The sequence below is a fragment of the Silene latifolia genome, chromosome Y (assembly GCF_048544455.1).
Source record: "Silene latifolia isolate original U9 population chromosome Y, ASM4854445v1, whole genome shotgun sequence".
Lineage (NCBI taxonomy): Eukaryota > Viridiplantae > Streptophyta > Magnoliopsida > Caryophyllales > Caryophyllaceae > Silene > Silene latifolia.
The window spans coordinates 434,119,413-434,132,990 of NC_133538.1; the positions used below are offsets into that span (position 1 = coordinate 434,119,413).

Sequence of the window (13,578 nt, forward strand, 5' to 3'; positions counted from 1 at the left end):
AAAGTCTCTTTCTAAGAAGACAGCCTCACAAGACACAAACACTTTGTTTTCTTGAGGTTTATAGAAGTAATAACCTCGGGTGTCAGATCGTGGGGCTAGCTTATTGTCATTTTTGGTTTTGACATAAGCATTACAACCCCAAATTTTCATGTAGGATAGATTAGGAATTCTTCCTTTCCATATCTCAAATGGAGTTTTCTTAGTGGCTTTGGTGGGACAATTGTTCAAAGATCTTATTGCGGTTTGAATCGCAAATCCCCAAAACGAGTTCGGTAACTCAGTTTGACTCATCATGGATCGAACCATATCAAGTAAGGTTCGATTTCTCCTTTCAGCAACACCATTGAGTTGTGGTGTTCCGGGTGGAGAAAGTTTTGATATAATACCACAACCTTTCAAGTGTGAATCGAATTCAAGGCTAAGATATTCTCCACCACGATCGGATCGTAGTGCTTTTATCTTTTTGTTTAATTGGTTCTCTACTTCGTTTTGAAATTCCTTGAATTTCTCAAGAGCTTCACTTTTATGCTTTATTAAATAGATATACCCATATCTACTCAAGTCATCGGCGAAGGTTATGAAGTAGTCATAATTTCCACGAGCGGTGATACTCATTGGTCCACACACATCGGTATGTATGAGTCCCAATAGCTCACTTGCTCGTGTTCCTTTACCACTAAAAGGATTTCGAGTCATCTTGCCAACAAGGCAATATTCGCATGTTCCATATGATTGATAATCAAATGGTGTAATCACATTAGTTGAAATTAATCTTTTGATGCGATTCTCATTTATGTGACCTAATCGACAATGCCAAATGAACGATTCATCTGGATCACTTGATTTGAGTTTCTTTGATTGAATGTTGTAGATGTCATTAGTCGGATTCGAGGTTTCTAAAATGTAAATGCCATTAATAGAAGGAGCTTCGCCTATAACCAAGTCGTTTCCTGAAATAGTACAACGATTGTTTTTAATGACAAAACAAAAACCATCCATGCCCAACATAGCGATTGAAATAATGATTTTAGAAAGTGTAGGCACATAAAAACAATTATGTAAATACAACTCAAATCCATTAGGCAAAGCTAATACATAAGTTCCCTTGGATTCGACCGCTACTCGAGCACCATTTCCAAGGCGTAGGTCCACATCTCCTTTGCTAAGCCTCTTCACGTCTCTTAAGCCATGTAAATGATTACAAAGGTGAGAACCACAACCGGTATCCAGTACCCATGTCGTAGTGAAAGTATAATTTACATCAATAACATAAATTTCCTTAGGAATTTTACCTTTTGGAACGATGATTCCTTCCCTTATATTTCGCAAATATACGGGACAATTGCTAAGCCAATGTCCCATGCCATAGCAATAATGGCACTCATCTTCAACTTGCTTGAAGTTTTTCCCTTTCTTTCCCTTTTTCTTGAACCTTTTGCCCTTAGAAGCAAGAACTTGATTGCTTGAGCTCCCACTAGTTTTGGCATCTTTCTCTTCCAAAGACAAAGATCCTATAGATTTTATGAGGCGGTCTTCCTGAGACCGGCTCACAAGAGATCTTGTAGTAGTAGGAGGTTTAGAAGAAGTGACGAAGTTTATGTTTCCATCCGAACCTATCCCAAAAGAAATTTCTCTACTAGTGTCGAAATCATTGTTGAAGCAAACGTCGTCAAAAACATTGAGGCAAGACTCAATAGTTATCGGTGTGGTAGCGTTTGATGGATTCATTGTAATGAACTACAAGTATGGAGGAAAAGGAAATATTAACATTTGTCTTTTTAAATCATACTTGTAAATAAATTTAACAAGATATGAACATTTATATAGTCACATCTACCCAACTATTATAAATGATTCCAAGACCCATATTCATATTAACTAAGGCATCGGTAAAGCCGAATACAACCTTATCAATATAACTCGGTGGATTAACACTTTAATCGATTCTACTTTTAGAACTCTTGGTCGATAAAATTACATTAATATTTATCTTTAGCCCGAAACACATCCGGCAACCGTCGAGAATACTTTCGTTGAATTCAACCCAAATTTCGAATAAATGTGTCCATGATCCAAATTTACATCAACTTGGGCATCGGTAAAGCCGAAAACAACCCTCACCTTTATAAATTCGGCGGGTAGACATTTATCACCCACTTCCCCTACGTAACAAGGTTTGTACCCCGGTAAAGCCGAGTGCACTCCCTCACGAAATAGGTTTTCATGGTTTCTACTTTTTGGTAAGGCTAAGTCTCAATTGTTTATTTTTAGCGAGAGGTCATGTCAATTTATTATCTATCACGTTTTAAGTGAACTAAAGCGGTGAACTACGATAATTATAATTGACACGGTCGATAAACTCGATTTAATGATAATGCATGTTTTAGTTATGGCGATTTAGCGATGCATGCAACATATAAATAAAATGCAAAGCATAAATAAATTCCTAGTATGGCCTTCCTAAAATAGTAAATCTAATAAACTATTACAAATTCGGAATCCAACTCCATTGGTCCCTTGAACTTTGGTCTTGGCACGCATTTCAAGGCAACACTTTCTTTAATGGATCGCCTTCTCGAGTGGCACCGTCTTCAAGGAACTCCGGAATAATAAAATTACATAATAAATTACATAATTTCCTATTATACATTTGTAATTAAAAATAAAAATAAATCTATTAAATTACAAAACGGTGATGCGAGATCACAATAAATTACAACAGAATCGATATTCCCATACATTTCGGGTAATATCAATTAAAACTAAGGCCATACTAAGTAAAATTACATAATTCAAAAATTACATAAAATTAAAATATGACAATCATAAATAAAAGGCAGCATTATAATATGTTTTAACATGCCCAATTTTATGCTAAATCGCCTTTAAGGAGCCAATATCGTATATTAAAATCGGTTCTTACGGATTTACGTGATTTAACCTTTTTATAATCACAATAATTACATAAAGTCATATTTATGTACTAGTTAATTACCCTAACCATCTTAGGACTCAAAATTAGTCTCCACTAACATTTGAGAATAATTAACCTAGATTTCTTAATATTGTTCATAAATGGACTTAAAATACAAAATATGTCATAAACTTCAAATTAAATCATAAAAATTTCAAATAATTTCAAAATTTGAAATTTAAACTCATGAACATTCTGGAAAAATACCATGACACTCATAATGTTCAAAAAATTAGGTTAAAAATTTCGAAATTTATCGAGAAAAACAATGTTGCGGTTTATCCGATTTATCAATTATTACCATAAATATATGAGAAAAATTATTTTACTTAACTTTTCACTTTTAGATCTGAAATATGTGCTAAAATGCAACATGTGACATTTTTCCTTAGTCATGAAGTATGTTTTAGCAATTTTTACTAATTAAAGTCACTATTTATGTGATTTTTCATCAAAAATTCATAAATCATGCATAAAGACTTCATTATAGCCAAATATTTTACACACATCTTGTAAAATTTCATGTGACAACATACTAAATTTCTATGACCAGATTCGAAATATAACTCATATTAACCTATTTAACCATTTAAATTCGATTTTAACATGAAAAATCCATATTTCGAGTATAACAACTCATTTTATTATGAAAATTTACAGGCCATCAGTATATAATATATGTAAAAAATATATCCAAAAAACACTGGAAAAATCGAAGTTTAGCTAGTTTTAGTCCAAAAATGACATTTTTATCATAAAAATCACATTTTAACGCCATTATTATATAAAATGAACAATAAAATCCATAAAATAAACCAAAATATCCTAAAACATTTTAGGACCAGAAACCTTAACATGCATAATAAATTTCGTGATATTTCATAATAAACACAAATTTATATGTTTTGTTTGTTAATCGTATAACTCGGAAAAACAATAACCGATTTGCATGCAAACAACCTAAGGCTCATGATACCGCTTGTTAGGAAATATTAATCTCATTAAACAACATATTCATATATGTAACAAATAATTTAGTCATAAAATTAATTTAGATCTTATGCATGCAAACAAAAGTAGAAATAGAGAAGAAATCATCATTCTTACTATGGATTTTCGGATTAAAAGGGCACAAGTAAGATCTCCTTCTTACTTGTTCTTGAGCTTCCTAGTATTGGATGAACAAGGATTCAAATTTAGAATCCCTCCCAAGGACTTATAACCAAGATAACCTCTTAAAAGACTAATATTATTATTACTAGAACAATACTAATCTTAATAAAATTGACCCAAAATATTGTTTTGTCCTCTTGAATTTTCGGCCAAGAGGAGAGGAATTTTGGAGTATTTGTTTCTCTTTCTAAACTTCTTTAAGTTATTTTGTGAATGAATGAATAATACACTAGTTTTGCATGTAGTGTAAGAGTGGAAAAATAAGCAAAACTTTTGCTCTTTTTCATGTGGGAAAACCGAAATGGAAGGGGAGATAGCCCAATGCATGCTCTCCTTTTCTTCCCAAGAGAAAGCTATGTATGCAAGGCTATGTTTAGGTCTTATAATTATTTTTTCCACTTATAAATAATCAACACAATTTTTATCCTAATACCCCTTCCATTTCGGTACAAACACATAAAATGGATGAGTCCATTTTATTTGTGATTTTGTCAATATGTCAAATGTGACACATTACATGACATCTTATATATAAAATGTATTTTTAACAATTAAAAATCAACATATTAAAAAAATATGTCACTTATAAAAATTAACATAGTAATTCACAATTACTTGTACCAAAATGATTTACCAATTTATAAATCACAACATCTTGTATTTATAATAAATTATTCATTCAGATTCAATTGTTTCTGTAAACAATAATTTCATCTAAGTAATAAAACAATTCGATTACTTAGACCGTATCTTATTTAATCAAATTACAATAAGACACGTAAATATTACTTCCAAAACAGTCTGTCAATTTTAAGTAATTTAATTAACTCGTATCGCCATAAGATCAATTAAATATTCAATTAAGAGTGTTACCCTTTAGGTATGACCTAAGGGGATCAACTGATCACCACCGTCGCACGACAGTAATGTCAAACTCTAGTCAGCCAATCATTACCGATATGTGTGGACCAGTTGACAGTAAAATATTACTTCCCACATGTATTCTTAAAATGAGATTTAAACATGTAATCATCATGATCGACAGTTGTGATCGCATTATTGTCGGAGGACACATATTCCAACAATAATCGCATTTATCGTTTGAGTTTCTTTAAACTCATTCATTACTTTGTTATATTCAAATGGGTTGTTGAGACAATATTGAACCCCATTAAAGTGAACTGGATTGACATAGTATGTGCCCTTGGTTACTTATTGGAGGTGACGTCTCGAAGTGACTAGAGTGTGATGCGATTGATGTCAAGTTCAAGTGCCATAGGGTCATATGGCATGACCAGTTGATCACATAGACAGACTGTATGGGACACTCTGTTGGGCAGCGACCGCTTATAGAGTTCTGGAAATTCATAAAGCCTGTTCGTGGCAAGAGCTACTATAGTATTCTTATGAGTCGATTCTTTTGACTAGAGACTATTCGCCCAAGTTGGCACAAGTGTCTGAATGGCTTTGATTTATACTCTACGATTGTCGTAACTGATATCAAATGAGTATATTTTGGGTCATGATGAACTGTGGCTAGACGAAGGGAATAGTGTGATAAGAATTGTCCACCCCCTTGGTAGGGTTGTTTGAAATCTTAGGGCCTCTCGAGGAGTAGTGAACTGAAAATGCGTGGCCATGCTCGGAAGGTATCTACGCTAGAAAATTCCGGTCAGACAGTTACTCTCCAGATCGAGGAAACCACTCAAGATATGATCAAATGCAAGTGCGACCTGCAAGACACCTTGCATTGAGTGGGAGATTGTAATAGGACAAGAGAATTGGTGACGCATACTTGTCTCGGACAAGTGGGAGATTGTTGGAGTATGTGTCCTCAACAATAGTGCGATCACATGTTTAAATCTCAAATTAAGAATACGAAAGGGATGATAAATTAAATAGTCAACTGATCAACATTAATCGGTAATGATTGGCTTGCTAGAGTTTGACGTTACTGTCGTAGGACGGTGGTGGTCAGTTGATCCCTTAAGGTCACACCTATATGATGATGCCCTAATCAGTAAAGTTAATTAGTTGTATATTGATACAAGTTAATTAATTCCTTAAATAAGAACAATTTATATTTATGAGAGGAAATATGTATTTTATTGTAATTCGATTAAATAAGATTCGATTTAGTAGATTAATATATTAATTTACTGAATTATGTTGAGGTTTTATAAATATTTCAAGGTAGAGGTAATTAGTTATTTACATTTACAAGAGGTTGTAAATTTAACTAACTAGCAATTATGGGGACCCATTATATGTTGATATAATGGTAAAATATTACTCAATAAGTTGAGTGAATATATGTTTATTAATTTGTCACATAATTGTTGTGTGATCAAATTAATATTTAATTATGTAAGATAATTAAACATAAGACTATTAAGCATTTGTGTGACAAATATTATAAGACAAAAATGGACCCATATATACTCAAGTGCACCGTCCAAATGGTAGCATGCTTGAGTTTTTGGTTTTTGTCATTTTGTTGTTGGAAAGATGCTCCAACATCTTATGACATGCTTTATACTACCTAGCCTATTACCTACACAAAAGCATATTGCATAAGTTAAAAAGGAGAAAACCAAAAATGCTCTACAAGAGAGCATTTGGGACGGCACAAAGAAGAGTGAGAGGAGGAAAATTGTTCTTCTCATTTTCTTACTCTACTTTTCTCTAAATACTCACATGCTAATATTCTTCTCTCATACTTGTTTTTCTTTCTCTAAAACTTGAGAAAATTTAATCTAAATTGTTCATAAATACTACTAATATTATTAATGTAATATATGAGTATTAGTAGTCATTTTTAAGGTAGACTACTACAAAATATCTAGCAAATACTATTTAGTAGTAATAAGGGCTAATCTTGTGTGCATCTCTTGAGGAGGGTTTCTACATTTGAGACCAAGGTTGGAGGATCTTCCATTGACATTTAAGCTCAAGAACAAGTGAAGGTTCCACCTTACTTGTGCCCATTTTGAACCATTTAACATTGTAAGGAACATTGTTTTCCTATTTTATCTCTTATTTAGTTATGCATGCACTAGATCCTTAGAACATATATTAATATGTTATTTAGTTCACCATTATAGATGTCTAGTAATAGGTTTGAATACAGAAAATAGAATAGGGAATTTAGAAACACCCCCGTGTATTATCAGAACAGTCACTCGATCAAGTGATTGAAACCACTCGATCGAGACCTTTCTTCTCCATTCTTTTCGATCGAGGCATTTGATCTTATTCGATCGAAAGATTTTCTTTCTTCCTTGAATTCTACTCTATCGAAAACAACAGAATGTTCGATTGAGGACTTTTGCTCCTCATTTCATCTCGATCGAGTACCGGACAACTCGATCGAGGAACCCTCAGATTGTGAATTTCGATTGAGTACACTAGTTTACTCGATCGAAGACTTTGGCTGGGCATTCTGCTCAATCGAGTACAAAAAGTGCTCGATCGAGGTCTTGTTCCTTTGGCACGCATCCCAATGCATCAAATCTTCCCCAAACCTGTGTAGAAACACAGAAAAACACTTCCCGAAACTACCAAATTCAAAAATACGCAGTCAATATTCAGTCTTACGCTAAAAACTAACTACGCTATTGTCTAAAAATCTGAACGCAAATTAAAATGTCTCACAGAAAATCAAATTACAAAGGTTTTACAACGGGACATTTCCCATTTATCTTCTGAACCTCTTTAATAGCCCAAAAGATGGCTTCTGGCTGGAGGAGGTCCCTTCAGCATCGCGGACCGTCTTCTTGGATCACCATGAGCTTGAACTTGAACTGGTTGAAGAAGAATAGTTCGCGTCCACATAGGCCTTCACTTTCTTCTTTCCTTTGTCATTCCTTTTGGCATCGACTTTCGCATCATTCCCATCATTGAGCTTGGTTTTCACTGTAACTTTACCGACGGAATCTCCAATATCCACTCTGTTTGTACCTGTAACAATGGAAATATAGAATAGTCCTCCATATTGCTCTCAGTATGAGGCGGAGGTGTTCATATAGCAGCACAAAACTCAATATTATCAAGTGGAGAATCTGTGTTAGGGTCTATAGAGGGTAGGGCATTGCAAGGTTGAACTTTCATAGGAGCCCTACGAACATTGTACTGATAAAAGGTCAGCCCCTCATGACCTACCTGAAAAGTAAGAGTCTTCCCCCCGACATTGATTATTGCGCGAACAGTAAATAAAAATGGTCGTCCTAATATACTAGGAGTGTAAGAATCCTCGGGGATGTCTAAGACTAAAAAATCAATGGGAATAAAGAATTTCCCGATCTTTACAGGTATGTCTTCTAAGACACCTAGGGGCCGTGCCATCTGCACAGTCATATTGGTAGATTGAAATTTGGTCAAACCCAGTCTCTTGGCGAGAGACAATGGTAAGACACTCACGCTAGCTCTTAAGTCACATAGCGCATTATCAATCAAGTGGGTCCCGATATGGCATGGAATAGAAAAGCTACCCGGGTCAGACTGTTTGGGTGGTGTCTTATTCTGAATTAAGGCATAGCCTATTTCAATCAAAGCTACCGTTTCATGATCACTAATATGCCTCTTACGTGTTAATCTTTCTTTCATAAATTTCATGTAAGAGGGTACCTGGGTAAGCAATTCAGCGAAGGGAACGTTAACGTGAAGGCTTTTTAAAATATCCGCAAATTTTTTGAACTGTTTTTCAGCCTTCCTGTTCTGTTATTGCCTCGGGAAAGGAACCGTGATGGGAATTTCCAAGCCTTTATTTCTTTCTGCCAAAATTTCAACACGATTATCAGCAATTTTACTCGATCGGCCACTTTTTCCTTTCGATCGAGCACTTATATCCACCATGTCACTCGATTGAGGACTATCATCCACTCGATGGAAGGCTTCAATATCAGCAGTACTCGATCGAACATCAGAATCATTTGATCGAGTACTTTCCTTAGCAATTCCTCTCGATCGACCACCTGAAATGAGTCGATCGAGGACTTTCTTTGGATTCACCATGTTTTCGTTCAATGACGACTGTTCATGCTCAGCAACAGTGATTTTCGGGTCTGATTTATCTTCATCAATCAACATTTTAGGTCCCTCATAGGAAAGACCGCTTCTCAAATTAATCAAGTTTACCGTCTTATGATGTTTCTTATCTTGTTGGGATGGTAAATGACCCAGCTGCCTTGAAGCTTGATTAGTGGCGAGTTGAGCAATTAGAGACTTGAGTGACTTAATTGATGATCTTTTTGTTGGTCACTTTTCTGCAACTGAATTGTCAATGATTGAATCATCGACTTCAACTCGGCCATTTCACTTATACCACTGGAAGAAGAACCTTGTTGCAACGGTGGAAAAGATGGAGGCTTTTGAAAGCCTTGTTGAGATTTATGAGGAGCAACATAGACTTGTTGTTGTTGCTGTGGTGGAGGTGTAGGATTCAATACATTCTGACTAATTCATCTCAAGTTAGGATGGACTCCACATTGATTGTTGTAATAGGAGCCCCATTGCCTAAATTGTTGAAAGGCGTAAACCTGCTCCTTCTCAGCTAGAAAGTCAATAGCAGTGTGACCGTCTTCTCCTCCATATCTTTCACACGAAACTGTTTCTTATCTAGTCAACAAGTGAACCTTCTGTTAATCACCCACATTCTGCAACTCCAACTTGTCAAACCTAGCATTCATGACTTCCAGCTGAGCCACAACTGCACTATCAACAGAAGAAACTGTTCTAATTCCTCCTCTTGGGTTCCCATATTCAGCACAATGGGTAGCCATCTCCTCTATAATGCCTTATCCCTTGTCATCATCAATAGTCTTTTGGAATCGCCCATTTGATGGAGCATCCAAAATAGCTCGGTGATCGTCATACAACTCATTATAAAACTGGTTGCATAAGAACCACTGATCGAAACCGTGATGAGGAAGAGACCGCACCAATTTCTTAAACCGGCTCCATGCTTCATAAAAGTTCTCATCTGGCGTTTGCTTGAAGCTTGTAATCTTTCCTCTCAGCTGATTAGTTTGTTGTGAAGGAAAGTACCTTTTGTACAAGGCTAATGCTAGGGTCTCCCAGTTGATGATCCTAGCCGCGGTGCTGTTAAGATCAGTGAGCCATTCTTGGGCTCCATCGATCAAAGAGAAAGGAAATAAGACCTCCTTAAGCTTGTCCTGCATCACCCCCTTAGTAGCGGGAATGGTAGAAAAGTAGTCTGTGAAAACCTCCATATATTTTCGCGGATCCTCTCCAGCTACTCAACGAAATAGATTTCTTTCGACCAAGTTAATGTAAGATGGTCGAATGTAAAAGTATTCCCCATCTTCTGTCGCAAGGTTAAAACCTTTAGGGATTGAAGCAGCGGTAGGCTCAGAGTGGCTCGCGATATTAGGCATCTTCACAGAGCTAGATGCAGGAATAGAATTGTCTTCTTCAAAAGACTGATCTTCTACAAATAGAAAATGTTCAAGATCGGGCTCAAAAGTACTCAAGGCTTCCTTTTGATTCTTTCTCAGCAGTCTTTGTCTATAGTGAAAGGTCCGCTCCGGTTCAGGATCAGCTGGCACTAACTCTGACCTGTTAGACCTGGGCATAAACAACACTAGAGAAAATAAATAAGAACTGTCTCAAAGAATTAAAAATTCCCTGAGACAAAGACAAACGAAAAATAAGACAGATAAATAGGCTAATTGCCTCCCCCGCAATGGCGCTAAAATTTGATACCGTCGTTTAGTATCAAAAATAAATACCTAAAAAAACTAACAGAAGCTAGCGGAAGTAGTGTCGATCTCCACAAGGAGGCTATTATATCTATCTATTAATCTAAGTCTGTCTGGTAACAAACGGGGATTTTGAATGGATTTCTGAATACTAAAAAGATTAAGGCTAGAGAATAAGAGAAAAGGGCAGTAAAACAGTGAAGATTAAAAATGTGATCAAGTAAAGAGAAGTATGCTAGGAATTCGGTTCACCATGCCAGTTAAATAACTCAGTCATAAATAGTTCAGGCAATCTAATGTGAGAAGGGTAAGGGAAAGGTCCTTCCGGTCCGCTATCCACCCTAGAATACAACTAACTTAACTTTCGTCCTCATTAGGGTAGTCTACTATTCATAATAGCTCTATTCATTCCAATCTTCCGATCTAGGATTGAATTTAACCAATTTAACGGGTTTAGAAGCGTGGACTCAACTAAACGATTATAGTTATATTGTTAATGAAACAGTTCTCACAATTTAATCATCTAAGCTATTCACAACATCGTCAACTCACTACCATGGCTCCTCTAATCCTAACATAACGGAATTTAGCTACTCATGCTATTAATGACACTAACAATAACAACAATGAATAAACTAAAGAAAGACATAATGGATGAGTAATAAAGATGAAGCATAAATTAATAAAGCCAATAAATAAGTAGAGATTAAGGAACAAGAATTAAGAACAAACAAAGAGGAATTAAATTAAGAGCAAAGAGTGAAGAAAGATTACAAAGGTAAGATCCGGAATTAAGAAGCAAAGCAACGTAGCAAAGAGAAAGGAGCATCAGTAATTAAGAGTAGTAATGTATGATCCAAGCTAGTTTAACCTAATGACGTCTTCACCTTATATAGGGAAGCGTTTATTAACTAAAACATAAACTATTCACGAAACAAAATCCCGTGTAAATAAGCATAGTACTCGATCGAGGCATTTGAGACCTCTTGATCGAGTAACTCTTCAGTAAATCCTCTCAATCGAACATATATGGGCTTTGATCGAGAGCTTCTAATTCATCCCACATCGATCAAGCTCAGAAGGGTCTCGATCGAACTCCAGCAGCCGTCAAAACCACTCGATCGACCATAAAAGCTCTCGATCGAGTGCTCAGCAACTGAAAATAACTTGATCTTCGTTTGGTTAGCTTCTAAGGACTCCCCGACGTTTCCCGAGGCATGGCACTTCCGCTCTAAATCCTCCATCTCCATAAATGCATTCTAGGAAGAACGAATAAGGCACGATTTCACCACTTTGAGGTCCGTTCCTACAAATGAGACAAAACAAAACCAAAGTAGCCTATTCAGGGCATTTTGCAATACAAAACAACGAGAATGATATAGAAATGCGTGCAATAAAAGGCTAAAAAGACTATATAAATTGCACATATCATTAGATTGCATGCATGTTTCATAAGTCGAGTGAGTGTTTTTACTTCTTTCTATCTTCACATATAACTCACCCTTACATACTTATGAGTGCATGAGTGAATCCGTGAGAATCCGACTAATTTATCTTGCAAGATTGCCTTTGATGACTAACTTGTGAACCCGAATCCCTAGACTTCTTTAATATTATTTTTTACAATCTTTATTTACTTACAACTTGTTATTAGATATCAAATTAACAAACCCCAAAATTGTTACTTTAAGACAAACTTAGACATATACAAACTAGATAAATTAACTAGCCTTCCTGTGGATTCGACCCTAACTTACCGCTAGCTATCTTGTTAGTAGTAGTTTAGGATTTATTTTGACTAAGGCAAACGAGTGAAAATAACCTTGTCATAGGGCTTTAAACAAAATCAACGAAAAGGCATAAAAACTATACAAGGATCTTACCCACAATACGACGAACTCAACGACGTAAAGAACACGACGATCCGACAACTTTAGCCCTTAGGATTTGATAGCAACGCAAAGAGGAAAGAAACGTAACTTGTTTTTCTCTTGTGAGATTTTAGAAAAGATAAAAAGTGAAAAAGAAACTGACGGAATACTTTATATATCATTCTCGCATTGCTAACAAAACCGGGCAGAAATAACCCTTAGATTCGACTTACTCGATCGAGTGACCCTTACTCGATCGAGTGCCACATTTTCTCGATCAAGTACCCATTAGCAGTACACTGTTTTGAAATCCAAACTCACTTATTCGACAGAGTAAGACCCACTCGATAGAGTTCCCAAAAACATAGAAAACCGTAGTATTATAGTCTTCCCTCTTTAAAAAGAACTTCGTCCCCGAAGTTCAACCCATAATCAAAAACAAAACATACTAACTCAACCACGACACAACAACGCAACCAAAAACTTAAAACAAAACTCCCAACCACAACTTAGACCAACTCAAAGCAACTACTAACTGTACCAAAAACTAACATAAACCATACCAAAAACCTTATGCAACCATCTCCTACCCCCCTAAAAGAAACATGGTTACGTCCTCGTAACCACACATACCTGATCAAAAAGACACGGATACCGCTCCTTCATAGCCTTTTCTGCCTCCCAAGTCGCTCCCTCAACCTCATGATTAGACCATAGGACCTTAAGCAACACCGTTTCCCCAAACCTAGTTTTCCGAACCTTGCGATCCAGAATCTTTTTTGGCACCTCAAGATAAGACAAGGACTCATCCAATTCTATGTTCTCCACCTATAGCACATGG

At 35.9% G+C, this 13,578-nt stretch overlaps 1 non-coding gene across 1 annotated transcript; it reads left to right on the plus strand.

Moving 5' to 3' along the window:
- The first annotated feature begins 10,060 nt into the window (after positions 1 to 10,060).
- Positions 10,061 to 10,166, plus strand: LOC141636818 (small nucleolar RNA R71). The gene has a single exon (XR_012541401.1). It is a non-coding gene; the product is annotated as a small nucleolar RNA R71 (small nucleolar RNA).
- Positions 10,167 to 13,578: the final 3,412 nt, after the last annotated feature.